Raw genomic sequence first — 21,925 nt, forward strand, 5'->3', positions numbered from 1 at the left:
GCAGGGGTCCCAGGAGGGGGCAGTCAGGGGACAAGGAGTGGGGGGGGTGGGGAGTTCGGGGCGGACTTTCTGGGGGAGGGTGGATAAGGTTTTGGGCAGTCAGGGTACAGGTAGGGGGTAGGGTTCTGGGGGGCAGTTAGGGAGAGGGGTCTTAGGAAGGGGCAGTTAGGGGATAAGGAACAGGGAGGCTTAGGTAGGGGGTGGGGTTCTGGAGGGCAGTTAGGAGCAGGGGTCCCAGGAGGGGGCAGTCAGGGGACAGGGAGCAGAGGGGTTTAGATGGGTCAGGAGTTCTGGGGGGGGCTGTCAGGGGGTGGGGGTGTGGATAAGGGTTGGGGCAGTCAGGGGACAGGTAGGTGGGTAGGGTCCTAGGGGGCCAGTTAGGATGTGGAGAAGGTCTCAGGAGGAGGCAGTCAGGGGACAAGAGGCAGGGAGGCTTAGGGAGGGGGTGGAGTCCTGGGGGGCAGTCAGGGGACAAGGAGTGGGGGGGAGGGTTGGGGGTTCTGAGGGGGCAGGAAGTGGGAGGGAGTGGAAGGGGCAGGGGCGGGGCTAGGACAGGACGGGGGCGGGCTAGGACAGGACGGGGGCGGGGCTAGGGCGGGACTCCTCCCGTCCTCTTTTTTGATTGTTGAAATATGGTAACCCTATTGTTTCCTGTATTTTATTTTGTTTCTGGTGGTGGTGATTTCAGTGTGGGGTTTGGATGGTAACAGACCTGCTATATAAACTGCTGCTTCCTTTTCTTGTTTCAGAAAGGTGTTCCTGATCCAACAGGACAAGTTTTGGTTTGAATGTTCTTTCATAATAATACAATTTTCTGTTTCAAACAGACCATTATCCACTTGAGATTTTGCTTCTGACAATGGTAAATGTCGCCCTCTGGGATCTCTCCACAGCACTTCAGGCTCTGGATACCAACCAACTGATTGACAAACCACCCGGATCCCTCCATCCTGGTGACCCTCAACTGAGATGAGAGGACTGGAGCCTAAAACTACAGGAAAATTACATAAACATGTGCTAATTCCATGAGTTAACTTAAAAACATAAGGGATGGGACACAAATTGTGGATCCCTTACTCTCACTAGAGAGCACTTATGTAGAAGGGACAAATGAATACAGGAATCTCTGAGTTCCCAATATTCATGGACACAGCAAAACGTGAACTAATATTTAAAATAATTTCACTGAGGCAGTGAGAGATCTTGTCCTCTCAACCTAGGAGCAACTGAGTGTTGAAATCTGACCACTTAATTTGAAAACCTAATTGGACTGGTTTTTTTGCTGTTGTTTTTTTGAAAATCTGGTCTTTAGTGCATTGGATAGATTTATTTATTTAAAAAAAAAATCTAACTGGTTCAATGGTTCCAGCATCAGAGCAGCCGAGGACCAATGCTCAGCTGTACCTACTAGTGGTAAATACTACTTCCACACCACCATTATATAGCCTCAGCCAATCAGAAAGCTGCAGTTGATTTTGACTGCACTGCTAAATAGCAACCAGTAGTGACCACACCAGAAGACCATATAAATCGGGCAGTCTCACCATGGCCACACTTCCACAAAATGACTGCAGAGAAATTGGAGGACTTTATTTGTTCAGAAGTCCTTTCCCTCCTAACAAAGGACCCCTTTTGGAGTCAATCGAGAACTTTTTGGGGGCAAGGAAGTCTCTGAAAATTCTGAAAATGTCTTTAACAAACTGTTGGGAAAGTTTTCAGCATATTTTCCACAGTATATGAATGTGGTTGAGTGGTGAAATCTATACACACCGTGTTATTCTAAAATAATTCACAAGGTGCTTGTCATACTTGTTGCAGTAGAAAAGAATAAAACCTGCAGCCCAGACTAAGATAATACAGACATGAGCTGCTGACCTGAATGGTCTCGTCCTCTGCAGGTAAAAGAACAAGGTCTTGTGGATGTTGAGGGAGTGAAGGCGCTGCTCCTCCGCTGAGGGATGAGACTTCAGAATGAAAGCAGATAAGAGTATGGGCTAGTTAAGTTGAAAGCGGGATACAATCTTTCGCAGAAACTTGTGATGCAGGCACAAGGAAACTTTATTCTTATACAACAAGGTGAAAGGAGAGTCCTCCCAGAGGCACCATTTCAGATTTGGGGGGTGGGAGGGGGAAACTTTAACCATGATTCTAGGTGCTACTTAGGCACCTGAAAAGTCTAGTTTTTTTGCATATAAGGTGGGAGCAACCAAACACTATAACTCAAAGGGGAGGGGTCTCAAGTCAAGAAGTTTGAAAAGCATTCAGGGTGAAGGCAGGGGTAGCTAGGGGATGTGTGCAGGCAGGAGGGTAGCTCAGGGTGCAAAAGCGGTTGTGTCCAAGGGGGTCCTGTTGGTGTGGGGCTGGCCATGTGCTCAGTGCCTAGTTGGCCCAGTGGGGACAGCTCCACAGGGCAGGGGCTGGGGCGAGGAGCATGCTCTGCCTAACCGGGTACATGATGGGCAGGGGGAAGGGGAAACTCGAACATCAGCCCCTGCCCATCTCTCCGCAGAAGATGAGGAGGCAGGCTGCTGGTCCCAAGCAGTGCGGTCAGTGGTAGTTTCATGGCTGGGGGTCAGGAGAAGTGCAGCAGCTGCAGACAGCAGCAGGGAGCAGCGGGGGTGGGGGGAGAGAAGGGGCAGTATCTCCCCTCCCACTGCAAACTTCACCCAAATGTGGTACAAAACTTGGGGGGGGTCATGTGCCCCCCACCCTTCCTAAATGGTTCCCCTGGGTCTGACATCAGGGCTCCCAGTTTACCTACCCCTCTTGTGGAAGTAACAGCTACCAAGAAGGTGACCTTCATGGAAAGGAGGGACAGGGAGCATGAAGCCAGTGGCTTGAAGGGTCTTTTCATTAATGTTGAGAGAAAGAGGTTGAGGTCCCATTGGGGAGTGATAGGTTGAACAAGAGGAAAGCTTCTGAGGAGACCCTTCCAGAACCTGGTGGTGAAAGGATGTGTAAATATAAAATGCTCTTATAGCTGCTATGTGAACTTTGATGGAATTGAGAGTGAGTCCCAACACCTTCAAGGAGAGGAGATAGTCCAAAAGAAGGGGAATGTCTGCATCCTCAGGGGCAAAACTTCTATGTTGGGTCCAGACAGTGAAGGACTTCCACTTGGCCTGATAGGAACACCTTGTGAACTCTTTCCTGCTTCTCAAAAGAATGTCTCGTACTGTTGACAAACATTCCCATTCAAGTGAAGATGCCCATCCAAAAATCAAGCTCTGAGGTGAAGCATGTGTGGGTCAGGAAAGGTGGGGAAAACAGAATTGGCATGGTCAGACTCAGAATGGGGCAATCAGAATAACTGTGGCCCTCTCCCACCTGATCTTGTGTAAGACCCTGTGGCAGTGGTAGTGGGGAAAAGACGCAATTGATCTGGTCCGACCAGAAGAGGATGAGGGCATCACCTTGGGAGCTGGTGCTGAGATCCCCCTGGAGCAGTATGTGGTGCATGTGCTGTTGGCATGGGAGGCAGAGAGGTCCCTGGTAAGAGTCCCCCACTGGCTGAAAATGCCATTGACTATGGTGTTGTGAAGCTCCCATTCATGGTCAGTCACAAATTTCCTGCTGAGAGACTCTGCAATCACATTCTGAGTCCCTAGAAGATAGACTGCTGACAACAGGATCTTGTGGGCAATACACCAATCCCATAGACGAGCCGCTTCTGCACATAGCGCTGTCAACCTGTTTCTTGATATAATAAATGGTGGTGGTGGTGTTGGACATGATGGGAGCGAATGGATAGAAGAACTGCATGACATGCCCTCCATATTGCCTGAAGCTCCAGAATGTTGATGTGCATTCTGGATTCCCACTCCATTGCCGCTTGTATCATGAGGGAATTGGGTGGTGGGCTAGAGAACAGAAACTCAGACCCCCTAGCTGGTACATAGTATCTTTTTTCTGCCTCCTTGGGGGTAGGTGCGCAAGTGGCCAGGGTGAACCAGACAGTTCAAGCCAGCTGAAAAATGGCATCATTGATCGGTAGAGTAACCCTGGTCAGTACTAATGCATGAAGGATGTCAAGAAGCTGATGCTGTTTGTCCTATACTTCCTGGAATATGGAGGTCCTCAGTCACCATGTGGAGGTCTTGGAACTGACAAAAGTAATCTGGAGGTGAGGGGGGAGCCGAGGACACAGCTGATTCTGGAGAAAATGATGGAAATAGTTCTGTTCTGGCGATACCATCAGAGCTGGACTGATTGGCTCATCTTGCAAAACAGATTCTGAAAACCTGCTCGAGGATGCCTGAAGCAGGCAGAGGGGTGAATCCTCTCCAGTTGAATGGGAAGGCTCCAAAGATGTATATTGAGGCCAGGGCCCCCAGTATGGCCAACAGGACGGATACACTGGATGCTGTGGAGGGCCCCATGAAGTGGGATACAAGTGGGGGAAAAGAAGGGTACTACCACAAAGTTGGCAGTCCCTTAGGGTATCCATAGTGGTGGTAGGAGATGGGCAGTCCCTGTGCTCCATCCCAGTCCTTGCTTCCACAGAGCAAAGCCAGAACGGGAGCTGGAGTGGAGGACTGTTTCAGAACCAATGGTTCCCTTGATTTAGGGGGTGCTGAATTGGAATGCATGCATGACTCAATGGTTGATACCGGTGGATCCACTGGCCTGTATGACTTCTTGTCATGCTTGTGAGCCTTGCAATGCACCGGTCTTCTGTGTCTGGAACTCATGGAAGGCACATTGTCCTTCTTACTGCCATGCTTTTGCACATGCTTCCTTGCCTCTTGACTAGGCCCTGGCACGGAGTCCGTAGTACTGGTACCAGCAGAACCAGATTCAATCTGCGCAGTCAGAGGAGTGCTCCTGGGTTTCTCAGGCTGATGTATGGGGAGGGTTCCCCAGCCTGGATCCAACTGCAGCCTCATTGGGACCTCCATGAAGTGCTTCTTGAGGCAGAGAGCCTAGCCTTCTCGGTTATGGCTTGGGAAGGACAGCCAGATACTGCACCTGGATGAAATGTGGGCTTCTCCTAAACTGCTGAGACAGTGTTGATGCCTGTCGCTGACTGAGAACAAATGTGGTCAGGAAGCACAGATCTTGAACCCTGGCATCTTTGCCATAATCCAGTAACCAGGCATGGGTGCTGGATTGAGAGGGAGGACCATTAAAAATGGAGCCCGAAAGTCTCTTATCTCCTAAAACTACTACTAAAAACAACAAAAACTAGAATAAAACCATGTACAATTCTAAAACTTTTTTTAATGCACATCAGAGATAAGAGGACCTGAGCAGCTCCAACTTGGACCATGCAATGGTGAGAAGGAACTGAAGGCATATTCAGTCTGCCCTGCCCTTTATTGCCTCAAACAAAACCATGAAGCAAAGCATGGATGCATGTGCAGAACAACATACACTACTACTTTCAAATTCTCTGTCTCTGGATGCATGGCACATGTGTAAACCTTTAGTGGAATACGTAAGGGACTATTACTTGGAGAAGAGCAAAGGGCTGAGGAGGAGGGCCAGGGGACAAGGTTTGCCTGGGAACAAGAAGAAAGGACTGAGGAGGGGCCAGGTGGGGGTTGTTAAGTGTGGGCTACTGGAAGCTGAGGACACGCTCTCCTGAACTGGCACTAAAGAGGTGTCAGAGGGCTCTAGGTTTAGGGCTGATCAAGATGGACAATGCTGTAATTTTTTGTTTTCTATGCCAACCAAGGACTTTCTGTGCTGAGTTCCAGCCAACTGTGATGGTGTGTCCACCCCACACAGGTGTAGAAAGTATTAGCCATGTCCTGCCCTTGAGTGGAGCAGGGGAGGTGAGTCCTCCAAGGAGCCTAGGGAGGCGACAAGGGAAACAGCCAATAGCAGAGATGCTGCAAGAAGCAGCCAATCAGAGCCCAGCAGGCTCACAAAGAAAGGGCTAGAGTCAGGCTGTCATAACTATAAAGGGAAGGGTAACAGCTCTCCTGTGTACAGTACTATAAAATCCTTTCTGGCCAGAGACTCCAAAATCCTTTTACCTGTAAAGGGTTAAGAAGCTCAGGTAACCTGGCTGACACCTGACCCAAAGGACCAATAAGGGGACAAGATACTTTCAAATCTTGGTGGGGAGGAAGGCTTTTGTTTGTGCTCTTTGTTTGGGAAGTTGTTCGCTCTTGGGATTGAGCGGGACCAGACATCAATCCAGGCTCTCCAAAACTTTCTGAACAATTCTCTCATATTTCAAACTTGTAAGTAAACAGCAAGGCAAGGCGTGTTAGTTTTTATCTTTGTTTTCTCAACTTGTAAATGTACCTTTTACTAGGGTGTTTACCTCTGTTTGCTGTAACTTTGAACCTAAGGCTAGAGGGGGGTCCTCTGAGCTCTTTAAGTTTGATTACCCTGTAAAATTATTTTCCATCCTGATTTTACAGAGATGATTTTTTACCTTTTCTTTAATTAAAAGCCTTCTTTTTAAGAACCTGATTGATTTTCCTTGTTTTTAGATCCAAGGGTGTTGGATCTTGATCCACCAGGAGTTGGTGGAAGAGAGGAGGGGGAATGGTTAATTTCTCCTTGTTTTAAAATCCAAGGGGTTTGGATCTGTATTCACCAGGGAATTGGTGAAGAGTCTCTCAAGGCTACCCAGGGAAGTGAATTAGCTTTGGGAGTGGTGGCAGTGGACCAGATCTAAGCTGGTAGTTAAACTTAGAAGTTTTCATGCAGGCCCACACATTTGTACCCTGAAGTTCAGAGTGGGGAAGTAGCCTTGACATGGTGGCAGAGCGGTGGGATCATTTTAAAGCAAAAGCCAGTAAGATTTTTTTTCCCTCCTTTCTAGCTGCTTGGAAAGCAGAGCTGAGGGTAGATGCATATCTTATCTCTCCTTGCCTGAAGGCAGAGGTGTTAAGTTTTTTTTTAACAAGGGTCTTTGTTAAGAGAAGGGTTAAATCAGTGAGCAAACAACTGGTAAAAGGATTTTACAAGCTGAATTGTTTTTTTTTCTTTCTACCTCTCGGGGATAGCTAGTTAGAAAGTCTCTGTTACCTCAGCAGCTGCCTGAGCTGAGTGCATCCCAGTTTCAGTCAACTGCAGAGGGGTGTGGCCCAGCACAAGAAAACAGGAAAATGACTACCAAAGAAGTAGCTAACAAAATAGAACTGGCCAGACTAGAAGCAGAAGAAAATGGAAAAAAAACATCAGAGACTGCTTCAATTAAAAAGCAACAGAGGGCCCTGTGGCACCTTTGAGACTAACAGAAGTATTGGGAGCATAAGCTTTCGTGGGTAAGAAACTCACTTCTTCAGATGCAAGTAATGGAAATCTCCAGAGGCAAGTATAAATCAGTATGGAGATAACGAGGTTAGTTCAATCAGGGAGGGTGAGGTGCTCTGCTAGCAGTTGAGGTGTGAACACCAAGGGAGGAGAAACTGCTTCTGTAGTTGGATAGCCATTCACAGTCTTTGTTTAATCCTGATCTGATGGTGTCAAATTTGCAAATGAACTGGAGCTCAGCAGTTTCTCTTTGGAGTCTGGTCCTGAAGTTTTTTTACTGTAAGATGGCTACCTTTACATCTGCTATTGTGTGGCCAGGGAGGTTGAAGTGTTCTCCTACAGGTTTTTGTATATTGCCATTCCTGATATCTGACTTGTGTCCATTTATCCTCTTGCGTAGTAACTGTCCAGTTTGGCCAATGTACATAGCAGAGGGGCATTGCTGGCATATGATGGCATATATAACATTGGTGGATGTGCAGGTGAATGAGCCGGTGATGTTGTAGCTGATGTGGGCAGAGTTGGCATCGAGGTTTGTTGCATGGGTTGGTTCCTGAGTTAGAGTTGTTATGGTGCGGTGCGTGGTTGCTGGTGAGAATATGCTTAAGGTTGGCAGGTTGTCTGTGGGCGAGGACTGGCCTGCCTCCCAAGGTCTGTGAAAGTGAGGGATCATTGTCCAGGATGGGTTGTAGATCACTGATGATGCGTTGGAGAGGTTTAAGCTGAGGACTGTAGGTGATGGCCAGCGGAGTTCTGTTGGTTTCTTTTTTGGGCCTGTCTTGTAGCAGGAGGCTTCTGGGTACACGTCTGGCTCTGTTGATTTGTTTCTTTATTTCCTTGTGTGGGTATCGTAGTTTTGAGAATGCTTGGTGAAGATCTTGTAGGTGTTGGTCTCTGTCTGAGGGGTTGGAGTAGATGCGATTGTACCTCAGTGCTTGGCTGTGGACGATGGATGGTGTGGTGTGACCGGAGTGGAAGCTGAAGGCATGAAGGTAGGCATAGCGGTCTGAGGGTTGGAAAAGTGTGAGATGGGAATGTGCACTGTAGGATCTGCCCGACAACCCTGAGAGATTTAACACTGAGCTCTGTGTGCTGGACTGTGAGGAATTCACCTTGGGGAGACATTGCTGGGAGGTGACGGTGGTGGCTGGGCAATACTGGGCTGTGGGGGTGGCCAGCGAATCTGTGAAGAGGAAGGGAGGAATCAGCCCTAAGCCTGATGGTGGGGATAAGGGCTGTGGATCAGAGGCAAGGTCAATTCCGGGCTCTCCCTTCCCCTGTGACCTCGCTGCCCCCAAGCCGAGTCCCCAGCAGGATCCGGGTTTGTCTGGACTGTGAACATTGGCAGCTGACACTTTTCAATGCTGGTGATGAGGCCCCAATCTTCACTTTTCCACCAGCCTCTGAACCTGGGGGGAGAATCCGCCCCTGGCTGTAGGTGGGGGCAGGATCTTGGCTCAGACTGTGTCCCTGGGACATGGGGGAACATCCCACTGGGGACCTTGAAATCAGCCTCTCTCGCCTCCTACAGCATAGTCCCTATGTTCAGCAGCTGGGGGAGGCACTTGGGGGAGGGCGGAGAGCAGTGAGGGACTCAGGAGAGGGGTTGGAACTGGAGTGAGAAGAGGAAGAGCAAGGGCAGGGCTTCAGGGGGAAGGGGCAGCATGGGGGTGGAGCACCCCTGGGGAAAAATAAGCCCACACCTATGGTAATGGGGGTATTCTATCATTAGAAATATAGATAGCTGGGTGTGTGACTGGGAGAGCCACAATGTAAACTGCCTGCCAGGTCAGAAGGCTGCTGATCTCTCAAGACATCTGGACAGACTTATGTGCAGTGCTGGAGAGGAGCCTGTGATTCTGGTACATGTCACTACCATTAGCATAGGGAAAGGTAGGAGAAATGTCCTGGAAGCTAAATTTAGGTTGCTAGGAAAGCTATTAAAATCTAGAACCTCCACAGTAGCGTTGTAAGGTCTGCAGCCTTCTTTTCCAGTAAAAACAGCAGCCATGAGCTAAATTGCAGAGAGTCACATCCTCATGTTCCATTTATTGCACCAAAACAATGTAATATCAGACTGTTAAGAAGGTACTCCTGTCCTAATAGTACCCACCACCACCAAATAAAGAAAGATCTTTAAACATCTTAAGAAAACTTTGTTTGATTGCTTGCCAGACAGAATGCTATCACTTATCAACAGTTGTGATTGTGAATCTATACTTTATTGTTTTGCCTTTATGGCCCCTCCTTCTCTATTGTTTATCTCTCTGGTCTCTGTCTGATTCTTTAATTATTTCTGTCTGCTGTGTAACTGGTTTCACAACATTTGAATTAATTCTTGTATGTAAAAGGTGGTGGGCTAGGGTTGGTGAAAAATACTGTTTTGTAGTACTTAAATTTAAAACGATTGGTTAAGGTACAGCTAAGTAGGACCTAAGTTTTAACTATATAAACTGGTGTCCAAAAGGAAGTTCTTTGGCAACCGAACTCCAAGACGCAGCCCGTGACCAAAGCTGCCCGAACTCGATAACCTGAACGACCATTCCATGCAGAAGCCAAAGACAGAGCTCCCAGGTGATTCAATCCTGACTGGCCATCAGGAGACGCTCATCTGCCCTATTGGGAGTGGTGAGCATTGTATGTTCACATGTGAGTTCCTGTTGATAAATTGTTAATAAATAGAGGTTAAGGGTATTATTATGCAAGGCTCTTTCACTGGTAAAAGGCCCTACAGACCCGTAGAACCCCGAGTTCACTGGGAATGATAAAGTTGATCACTTGCTTCCTGAGTACCCAAAAGGTGGCGGGGGGAGCCCTGTTACAAGGTGCTACAGGGCCCTCTTGTCTCCTGCCCCTATATGGATGATAGTCATTCAGAGACCCTAGGTTCAGTAATCACCGGTGCAGTTTATTTACAGGTTGTGCTCCCACCACCTTTTCACCATAAAAGTAGCCCTTTACCATCTGCAGGCAAGAGGGAATAGCTACCACCCTGCTTTCACTCCCTGCCTTTTCCCTTTCTTTGTCCTCCCGCCCCTCCCCCCGAGCTAATGAGTCATCAGCTGTTTCTGCTTCCCTAATTAGGGCCAGGTGGTCTAACCAGCTCCAATTCACCTCCCTTAATTGGAGCTGGAGTGACAGAGGGCTAGCTCAGCAGTTCCCAGCTCAGCAGGTCCCACTCCCCACAAGCCCTAAATTGTGCACTTAACAGCATTCTCTGAAATGCTTCCAATTCCATGGGCAGGGCCAGTTCCACAGGCAGAACTGCAGGGTCTCAAAGCATGGATGAGATGACATTGTAGGGAGGAGGGTTTACAGTTTATTAGGAACTGGGGAACATTTTGGGAATGGAGGAGCCTATAAAGGAAGGAAAGAGAACCAGATTGCTGGCATGTAAAATTAAAAGGTTCATAGAGGAGTTTTTAAACTAAGGTCTGGGAGAAAGCCGACGGGTACGGAAAAACACAGTTTGGACAGAGACATCCCTTAGGGGAGGATTCATTAAAGGGGATTCTCTATATCTTAGTACAAAGGAGAGGATAGAAGCTGATAAAGTACAGGTAGGAACTGAAGAGAAACAGTCAAATTTAAAAAAGACCCATTCAATTACATCACATGAAAGCAGACAACTAAATATTGACAAATTTCATAAATGCTACAAGTCTAAATACTAAGATGGGTGAATTTCAGTGCCTGGTATAATATGAGGATATTGATACACTAGACATTACAGAGATTTGGTAGAATGATAATAATCAGGGGGACAATGGGACATGGTAATATGAGGGCACAAAATATATAGGAATGACAGAGGAGATCATGCCAATGGGGGAGTGGCACTGTATGTGACAGAAAGCGTAGAATCAAATGTAGTAAAAATCTTGAATGAATCAAACTGTACCATAGAATCTCTATGGATAGTAATTCCATGCTTGAATAATACGAGTATAACAGTAGTATCAGAGGGGTAGCTGTGTTAGTCTGTATCCTCAAAAACAACGAGGAGTCCTGTGGCACATTAAAGACTAACAGATTTATTTGGGCATAAGCTTTCGTGGGTAAAAAACCCACTTCTTCAGATGCCCATGAAAGCTTAGGCCCAAATAAATCTGTTAGTCTTTAATGTGCCACCAGACTCCTCGTTGTTTTAGTATAGCAATAGGAATATACTACCAACCACCGGACCATAATGGTGGCAGGGATGGTGAAATGTTCAGGGAGATTAGAGAGCTACAAAACAAGAAAACTGAAGAATAATGGGGGATTTCACATAGCCCCATATTTTCCGGGTACATGACACCTCAGAATGGGATGCATAGATAAAATTTCTAGATACTGTTGAAGTCTGCTTCCTGGAGCAGCGAGTCCTGGAACCCACAAGGGGAGAGGCAATTCTAGATTTAGTTAAGTGTTGCACAAGATCTGGTCCAATAGGTTACCAGAGTTGAACTGCTCAGTAATAACAACCATAATGTAATTAAATGTAGCATCCTGGGTGGATGGGTGGGGGTGGGAGATAGCAAAAAAGCCCATCATAGTAGCACTTAACTTCAAAAAGGAAAATTACACAAAATAAGTATGCTAGTTAAATGGAAATTAAAAGGAACAGTCACAAGAGTAACATGCCTACAAACTGTGTGGATACTTTTTTTAAATACACCATAATACAGGCTCAAATCCAATGTATACCATAAATAACAACAATAACAATGAAAAAGAAAAAAGAAGAGGAAGAAATAGTAAGAGAACCAGAAAAAATGCCACCATGGCTAAACAACAGTTAGAGGCAAAAAGGCAGCCTTTAAAAACTGGAAATGAAATCCTACTCTGGGAAATAGAAGGGAAGATAAATTGTGGCAAGTCAAGTGTAAAAATATAATCAGACAGACCAAAAAAGAATTTGAAGAGCAACTAGTAAAATACATAAAAACTAAGCAAAAAAAATTAAAATACATCAGAAGCAGGAAGCCTGCCAAACAACCAGTGGGGCCTATGGACAATCGAAGGGCTAAGCACTCAAAGAGGACAAGGCCATTACAGAAAAGTAAAATGAATTCTTTGCATTGATTTTCACTGCAGAGGGTCTGAGAGAAATACCCAAACCTCAGCCATTCTTTTTAGGTGTCAAATTTGAGGAACCGACCTAGATTGAGGTGTGGATAGAGGAGGTTTTGCCAAAAAAATGATAAATTAAGCAGTAATAAGTCACCAGGACCAGATGATATTCACCTAAGAGTTCTGAAGGAACTCAAAATATGAAATTGCAGAACTACTAACTGTGGTATGTTTCAGAGTAACCTATCACTTAAATCAGACGCTGTAGCAGATGACTGGAGGGTGGCTAATGTAAAGCCCATTTTAAAAAGGGCTCCAGAAGTGATCCTGGCAATTACAGGCTGGTAAGCCTAACTTCAGTACCAGACAAATTAGTAAAGAACAGAATGATCAGACACATAGATGAACATAATATGCTGGGGAAGAGTCAACACTGCTTTTGTAAAGGGAAAGCCTGTGCCCCGTCCCTGTGCCATGTGCTGAGCCTGACTGTTCTCAGCACCATCAGTCTGAGCTCGGTGTATCTGTGCCCCCGTCCCTGTGCCATGTGCCAAGCTGCCCATTTTCAGCACCACATCAGTCTGAGCTCAGTGCATCTGTGCCCCGTCCCTGTGCCATGCGCTGAACATGCCTGTACTCAGCCTTACATCAGTCTGAGCTCAGTGTGTCTGTGCCTTGTTCCATGTGCCGAGCCTGCCTGTTCTCAGCCTTGCATCAGTCTGAGCTCTGTGTGTCTGTGGCCCCCGTCCCTGTGCCATGTCCTGAGTCTGCCTGTTCTTAGCACCACGTCAGTCTGAGCTCACTGTATCTGTGCCCCGTCCCTGTGCTGCCTGTATTCAGCCCCGCATTGGTCTGAGCTCGGTGTATCTGTGCCCTAACCCTGTGCCATGCACTGAGCCTGCCTGTTCTTGGCTCTGCGTCTGAGCTCAGTTTGACTGTGCCATGCCCCTAGCGTGTGCCATCCCAGTGCCCAGAATGTCTGATGTTGCTGGGCCAGAATTCAGGCAGCCTAGCCCTACAGAGAACTGACCCAGCCCAGCCAGGACTCTGGCAACAGCCTGGCTGAGAGTTTTTTCATTGTATAAGCAAGACCCACCCATATCAGTCTGGTTCCACATCACTGTCCCGTGCTTCCGATTTTCCCCCAGCGCTGCCCACCAGCCCATGCTAGGGACGGATTTGGGCACACAGCTGGATACCACGAGGGGTGTGAATAACATTACGGAATTTAAGGTAATCATAGGTGTTTTTTGTTTGTTTTTTAAGAAAAAAATTGATTTGGGAGAAGTTTCTTTCTGTACAAACTTCCTGTCTTTCACTATCAAACCCTCCTCCCATCTGTTTCCCCTCCCCCCGCCATGTCACTGAGGGAGACTTTCCCTGTATGAACTGAAGGAAGCAGGAATGGTTTGTTGGGTAGTTTTTAATGAATTTTCCATTTGGTATTTTTAACCTAAGGAACAATATTTATCCATGTGAAACCCTTCTGCCAGGTGGAGTAGGCAGCAACTAGGGCCAGGGTCAATATACCCATACAACAGAGAACCAGCTTGAGCCCCCACCCAGGAACCTGGGACAATTACACACCACCCCTGGGCACCTCTAGAGGCAATAATTCCCCTCTCAGAAGCACAGAGTCTGAGTGTAGAAAAGAAACTTTTAATAAAAAGGAGGAAAGTAACCCAGCACTAATTTGGGAAAATGCTGCAAACAGGATTCATAAACATAAACCATGAGCAAAACACTCACCCCAGAATACATTGGGCCTTTACCTCAGGGTCTTGAGTCCAGCAACTGAAAGTTTCTTTAACATGCCCCTTCCCTCTCCCTCCACTACACCCCACTCACAGTTGATGTCCTTAGGCAGTGAAGACTCAAAATTCATCGGTACAGTCACATGAGTTCACCTCCCCTGCAGGAGAGAGCAGGGAAGAAAGGAAGGAGAAAGTACCTTGCTTGCTCTTCCAGCCACTCCACAACACCCTCTGGGATGTCTTGAGGTCACACTACTTAGCACAGCTCTCAGTGATTTCAGCTGTTAGTGGGGGAGCCTCACTGCTAGTGCAGGCTGGGCAATGTCTTTCATAGAATATTAGGATTGGAAGAGACCTCAGGAGGTCATCTAGTCCAATCCTTTGCTCAAAGCATGACCAACACCAACTATATCATCCCAGCCAAGGTTTTGTCAAGCCAGGCCTTAAAAACCTCTGAGGATGGAGATTCCACCACCTCCCTAGGTAACCCATTCCAGTGCTTCACCACCCTTCTAGTGAAATAGTGTTTCCTAATATCCAACCTAGACCTCCCCCACTGCAACTTGAAACCATTGCTTCTTGTTCTGTCATCACCACTGAGAACAGCCTAGCTCCATTCTCTTTGGAACCCTGCTTCAGGTAGTTGAAGGCTGCTATCAAATTCCCCCTCACTCTTCTCTTCTGCAGACTAAACAAGCCCAGTTCCCTCAGCCTCTCCTTGTAAGTCATGTGCCCCAGACCCCTAATCATTTTTATTGCCCTCCGCTGGACTCTCCAATTTGTCCACATCCCTTCTGAAGTGGGGGGACCAAAACTGGACACAATACTCCAGGTGTGGCCTCACTAGTGCCGAAGAGAAGGGAATAATTACTTCCCTTGATCTGCAGGCAATGCTCCTACTAATGCAGCCCAATATGCCGTTAGCCTTCTTGGCAACAAGGGCACATTGCTGACTCATATCCAGCTTCTCATCCACTGTAATCCCCAGGTCCTTTTCTGCAGAACTGCTGCTTAGCCAGTCGGTCCCCAGCCTGTAGCGGTGCATGGGATTCTTCCTTCCTAAGTGCAGGACTCTGCACTTGTCTTTGTTGAACCTCATCAGATTTCTTTTGGCCCAATCCTCCAATTTGTCCAGGTCACTCTGGACCATATCCGTACCCTCCAGTGTATCTACCTCTCTCCCCAGTTTAGTGTCATCTGCGAATTTGCTGAGGGTGCAATTAATCCCATCATCCAGATAATTAATAAAGATGTTGAACAAAACTGGCCCTAGGACCGATCCCTGGGGCACTCCGCTTGATACCAGCTGCCAACTAGACATTGAGCCATTGATCACTACCCGTTGAGCCCAACAATCTAGCCAGCTTTCTATCCACCTTATAGTCCTGTAACAGGGTGCTGGCCAAAAGGCACTGACTCAGCCCCTGTTAGCGCAGAGCCTGCTAGCTCAGCTCCCAGTAAGGGGAAGAGATTGGAGCTGACAGGCTGTGGTGGATTAAAGCCCTAAAGGAGAGACACCTGTGAGTTTGATGGGGAAGGCCTATAAAGCTAGCAGGAAGGAAGTAGGAGAGGAGGAACAGGAAAGTGAGGAGTGAGGGCCTGTTGCTCCCAGCTAGCTGTAAGAGCAAGCTGTTCCCCAAGGAGCTACCTGCCTGATAGCGAACTGTATAAAGCTGTATATACGTGGTGGTGGGAAAATACAAGGAAATAAAAGGGCACTGGTGTTTGAAAGAGTGGTCTCCCGCGAATTTGTGCTGCGAGCAATGAAGGGCACGTCTACAAGTCCATTCATCCAATCCATACTTTTTTAACTTGCTGGCAAAAATACTGTGGGAGACCATATCAAAAGCTTTGCTAAAGTCAAGATATATCACATCCACCGCTTTCCCCTCATCCACAGTGACAGTTATCTCCTCATAGAAGGCAATCAGGTTGGTCAGACATGACTTGCCCTCGGTGAATCCATGTTGACTGTTCCTGATCACCTTCCTCTCCTCCAAGTGCTTCAAAATGGATTCCTTGAGGACCTGCTCCATGATTTTGCCGGGGACTGAAGTGAGGCTGACCGGTCTGTAGTTTCCTGGGTTCTCTTTCTTCCCTTTTTAAAATATGGGCACTATATTTGCCTTATTCCAATCGTTCAGGACCTCCCCAGATCGCCACGAATTTTCAAAGATAATGGCCAATGGCTCTGCAATCACATCAGCCAACTCCCTCAGCACCCTTGGATGCATTAGATCTGGATCCATGGACTTGTGCATGTCCAGCTTTTCTAAAAGTCCTTAACCTATTCTTTTACCACTGAGGGTCTGCTCACCTCATCCCATACTGTGTTGCCCAGTGCAGCAGTCTGGGAGCTGACTTTGTCTGTGAAGACCTAGGCAAAAAAAGCATTGAGTATGTCATAACTATAAAGGGAAGGGTAACAGCCCTCCTGTGTACAATACTATAAAATCCCTCCTGGCCAGAGACTCCAAAATCCTTTTACCTGGTTAAGAAGCTCAGGTAACCTGGCTGACACCTGACCCAAAGGACCAATAAGGGGACAAGATACTTTCAAATCTTGGTGTGTGGGGGGAAGGCTTTTGTTTTTGCTCTTTGTTTTGGTGGTAGTTCGCTCTTGGGACTAAGAGGGACCAGATATCAATCCAGGCTCTCCAAATCTTTCTGAACAAGTCTCTCATATTTCAAACTTGTAAGTAAACAGCCAGGCAAGGCATGCTAGTTTTATTTTTGTTTTCTCAACTTGTAAATGTACCTTTTACTAGGGTGTTTACCTCTGTTTGCTGTAACTTTGAACCTAAGGCTAGAGGGGATTCCTCTGGGCTCTTTAAGTTTGATTACCCTGTAAAGTTATTTTCCGTCCTGATTTTACAGAGATGATTTTTACCTTTTTCTTTAATTAAAAGCCTTCTTTTTAAGAACCTGATTGATTTTTCCTTGTTTTTAGATCCAAGGGGGTTGGATCTTGATCTGCCAGGAGTTGGTGGGAGAGAGGAGGGGGGATGGTTAATTTCTCCTTGTTTTAAGATCCAAGGGGTTGGATCTGTATTCACCAGGGAATTGGTGAAGAGTCTCTCAAGGCTACCCAGGGAAGGGAATTAGCACATCGGGAGTGGTGGCAGCAGACCAGATCTAAGCTGGTAGTTAAGCTTAGAAGTTTTCATGCAGGCCCCCACAACGGTACCCTAAAGTTCAGAGTGGGGCAGGAGCCTTGACAGAGTACTTCAATTTTTTCCACATCATCTGTCACTAGGTTGTCTCCCGCATTCAGTAAGGGTCCCACACTTTCTCTGATCTTCTTCTTGTTGCTAAAATACCTGGGTAACAAGAAGGGTTTCTACATCACATCCCTTGCTAGCTTTCACTTGAGACATTGTCCCATAGACCTGGTTATCAGTGATTTCACTTCTAGTGATCACTTAACAAAACAAAAGACTTTGTTTCTTGCTCCATTAACGGTAACTTTCTTGCTCCACTGTGCCGTCACAGGGAGGGGAGGGGGGTACCATTGCTGCACACAGGTGAGCTGCATAGAGGCCAGGGCGGAAGCCGCAGTCTTGGAGAAGACCCTCCCTTGATTCCCTGCTTACCCTCAGCAGCGAGATCTCTTCCATAATGATCACATCCTGTGGAAAGTGTGGGGACAGGAATGATTATCAGGCCCCTCTACAGTGCTGGCTCTCCTCAAGAGCCATGTGCCCAGTGTACAGCAGGGTCCAGGAAAAGTGATTTTCCCTGCTCCTGTGGCTACTCACCATTTTGGGGGGCTTGTGGCTCATGTGTGCTTGCCTGGGGTCAGCCAGTTAGTGACAGGTGTGTGAGTGCTTGCTGTGTTTTAAATCCCTGAATCAGTGTTCTCTGCATTGCAAACAACACTGCTTCTGTAAAATGTTGTGTTTAAACATCACAGAGATGACCTCGGGAGCCCAGCCTCCCTCTTTGTTATTGAGTATCAGAGGGGTAGCCGTGTTAGTCTGAATCTGTAAAAAACAACAGAGGGTCCTGTGGCACCTTTAAGACTAACAGAAGTATTGGAGCATAAGCTTTCGTGGGTGAATGCCCACTTCATCAGACGCCACTTTGTTATTGGCAGCTGAACGGCTGGGCAGAATTAGAAAGCAGCCAAGAAGAACTAAGGAGGACTTCCTGCGCGATGATATGGTGCACTCCGCAGCTGAGAAACAGGAATTGAAGGAGTGGCAGAACAGTGAGAAAAGGGACCAAAAGGAGAATGCGGCACACCAGAAAGAAGCCACAGAGCGGCTCTTAAACATTATGGAGTACCAAGTGGACATGCTCCAGGCGATACTGGCTCTTCAAACTGAGCAACTCCGTGCCCGCCCTCCCCTGCAGCTGCTGTCTCAAAACTCTTTCCCATGCACCCCCCACACACGGCCAACACACTCTTATCAACCTCCTGGCTCCACTCTCTACTCACAGCATTCCACTCCTCCCTCCTCACAGTCCAGCAGTGCGGACTCCCACTACCCACTGCACTCAACACCCATCCCTCTGCAGTTTGGCCCTGTTGAAATACAGCACCCGCTGCATTGTACTCCAAAGGAGAAGGTTGGGTATGATCCCTGGACATACACAAATCTGTAGCTGTCCTGGGACCCCTCCTCCTCTGGAGACCTTCCCTTCCCTCATCCCCCTTCCTGCTTATGTATTTTTGTTGTTTGACTCTCTCTACCGGTTGTTGTCTTTTAATAAAATAATTGTGTTGGTTTGAAAGCAATCTTTATTCTATTAAGTGAAAGCAAAAAGAGCACTGCAAAGCAAAATACAATTATGTTAAACCCCCTTCTTGCATCGTGTGCACCAGTCTCCTCCAAGCATTACAAGCACTGCAATCCTGAGCATAGCAGCAAATATTAGTGGCTTTTAGCTTCAAATTACTGCCTCAAGCCATCCCTGATCCTTATGGCCCCGTGCTGTGCCTCTCTAATAGCCCTGGTCTCTGGCTGTTCAAACTCAGACTCCAGGTGCTGAGCCTCTGTGGTCCAGCCCTGAATGAAACTTTCACCCTTCCCTTCACAAATATTATGGAGCGTACAGCACGCAGCTATAAGCATACGAATATTGTCATCAGCCATGTCCAGTTTCCCATACAGGCATCACCAGTGGGCTTTTAAATGGCCAATTGCACACTCCACAGTCATTCTGCACTTGCTCAGCCTGTTGTTGAACCACTCCTTCCTGTTGTCAAGTTGCCCCGTGTATGGCTTCATAAGCCATGGCATTAAGGTCTCCCAGGATCACAATGGGCATTTTGACTTCCCCTACAGTGATCTTCTGGTCCAGGAAGAAAGTCCCTGGTTGCAGCTTCTTGAACAGGCCAGTGTTCTGAAAGATGCATGCGTCATGCACCTTGCTGGACCAGCCTGCGTTAATGTCTGTGAAATGCGTTAATGTCGGTGATCCACAAGTGCCTGGAGAACTATTGAGAAATACCCCTTGTGATTAATGTACTCTGTGTCTAGGTGGTCTGGTGCCAGAATTGGAATGTGCGTGCCATCTATCGCCCATCTGCAGTTAGGGAAGCCCATTTGTGCAAAGCCATCCACAAAATCACGCGTGTTGCCCAGAGTCACAGTCTTTCGGAGCAGGAGGTGATTAATGGCCCTGCACACTTCCATTAACATAACTCCAATGGTCGATGTTCCCACTCCGAACTGGTTAGCGACCGATCCATAGCAGTCTGGAGTAGCCAGCTTCCACAGTGAAATCGCCACGCGCTTCTCCAGCGACAGGGCAGCTCTCATTCTCATTCTTGTGGCTACCCTCTGAGTGGTTGGGGTATGATCAAGGGCTACTGCTATCGTCACAATCTCGACTGCCTGGACAGAGTGTGGCAGGCACTGGCCTCCAAGTACCTCCTCAGTGGAAAATTTTACAGCAGCATATCCTGTGTATGGCTTCCCCTTTTCATAATAACAGGCTCTATCTACAAACTATACAACATCCACCTTGTCTTGTATTTCACTAAACATATCACCTGCCTCAAAGGGTTGGGGCTCTAGGGATACTAGCTCTGGTAAGGGGCATTCATGCTCCCCTCCCTCTTCCATGAGACCATAGGGTACAGGGGACATCACTGGAGTTTTTTCCATATCCACATTTTTATTTAACAAAGCTAGGGTCCACTTCGCTAGTCTGGAGTTGGACAAATGGCCATTGTTAATCTTGCCAGGAAGCACATACTTCACTGGGCAGTGGGCAGTTTTCAATAACATGGAGGACAATCCCACCAGATATTCCCAATGCTGCAAAGCCCAAACTAGTGCCAAATCCTCCTTTTCACAGGGAGTCAACCTGCTCTCTATTTCACTTAAAGTCTTGGAGGCTTAAGCCACAGGATGGAGTCTGTTCCATGGTTCTGATTTAGCACAGCTCCCAATCCCCTTTCTGTAGTTGCCAGCTGTAACACAAATGGCTGTTCCACCCAGGGATATGCTAAAGCTGGAGCCTGAACTAAGGCCTGCTTTAACCAGATCATGGCTTCCTGCGGCAAAGGGCCCCACTTCCATTCCACCCACTTCTTTAGCAATTCATGCAATGGAGCTGCCTTCTCTGAAAAACCCTCAATAAAATCTCAGAAGAAATTAACCATTCGCAGAAAGGATCTAAAAGCTGTAACATCTGGGGGAGCTGGTAATTTAAGAATCAGCTCCACTCTCTGTTGATCAAGGGAATGGCCTTTCTATCACAAAATCACTCCAAAATAGTTTACTTGTTGGAATTACAACTGGGCTTTCTTTCGGCTTACTTTAAACCCAGTTTCCTGAATCTTTTGTAATGCTCCATCCAATAGTTCCAAATTCTCTTCTCTGATCTGAATGCAAATCAGAATATCATCCCATAAGAAATCACACTGTCTTTTTCATGCATCCATCCCACATCTTGATTACAGGGGGAACCTGAAAAACACAACTGCTTCCATTGAAAGGTAAAAGCAAATGTGTAATAGCTGTCCCAATATAAAGGGATAGCAAAGAAAGCATTGGCCAAATCCAAAACTGAAAACCACTGTCCTCCCTCCCCCCCAAATGGAGGCCATCATCTTCTGATTCTTAGCCACTACGGGGGCCATTGGTAGTTGCACCCAATTAAGGGGATGAAAATCAACTACCAACCTCCAGGTCTTGCTGTCACTTTTAAGGACCATCCAGAGAGCAGCAGTATTGTAGCTTGACTGTTTCACTAAAACCCCTTGGCTTCAATTGTTTCTTTCAAGTTGGCTTCTGCCTCCTTTGGATAAGTGTAGGGCTTCTGGGGTGGGGGATTAGGGCTTGAAACTAGGTTTTTTGCCTCAATTTTACCACATTTTATTTTATTCTTGGCCCACACCGCCCAATGTCTCTCTGCAATTGCCAATATTTCTGGAGTTCACATGGGCCACTCCAGCTCTTCAGATGCCTTAAGGGCCATGTATCTGATAGCTTGATGAAATCTCCACTAGTTCTTAGGATATGCCAGGAAGCATTTCCCAAAAAACCCTGTTAGCAAAATCCATTAACATTCTTAATTATCTTAAGACATCAATTCCCAAGATCCCTTCTTTTCCCAAATTCATTAAGCCAAATTGCCTTTATTACTCCTCTTCCCTACCTAATACAAAATATTTCTGGAAAAGGAAACAACACTCTGTACCTCATTGAATACCTGTAAGGTCTTAACTCCAGCCAGACGGCCAAACAGGTTTTCATTCTGGGTACTCATCAAGGAGTAAGTGGCACTTATATCTAACAACAAATTCTGTCCAAACACCCCTCCTTCAAACTTCACATAAACCATGAACCTCCACCCCCACCGGTGTCCAAATGTGCCACTGAGGCAGATCACCTGGCTGCTGATTTTAAGCAGCCAGATATGAAGTCTATTAGAGGGGCACAATG

Source organism: Trachemys scripta, chromosome 14, assembly GCF_013100865.1.
Source record: "Trachemys scripta elegans isolate TJP31775 chromosome 14, CAS_Tse_1.0, whole genome shotgun sequence".
Classification (NCBI taxonomy): domain Eukaryota; kingdom Metazoa; phylum Chordata; order Testudines; family Emydidae; genus Trachemys; species Trachemys scripta.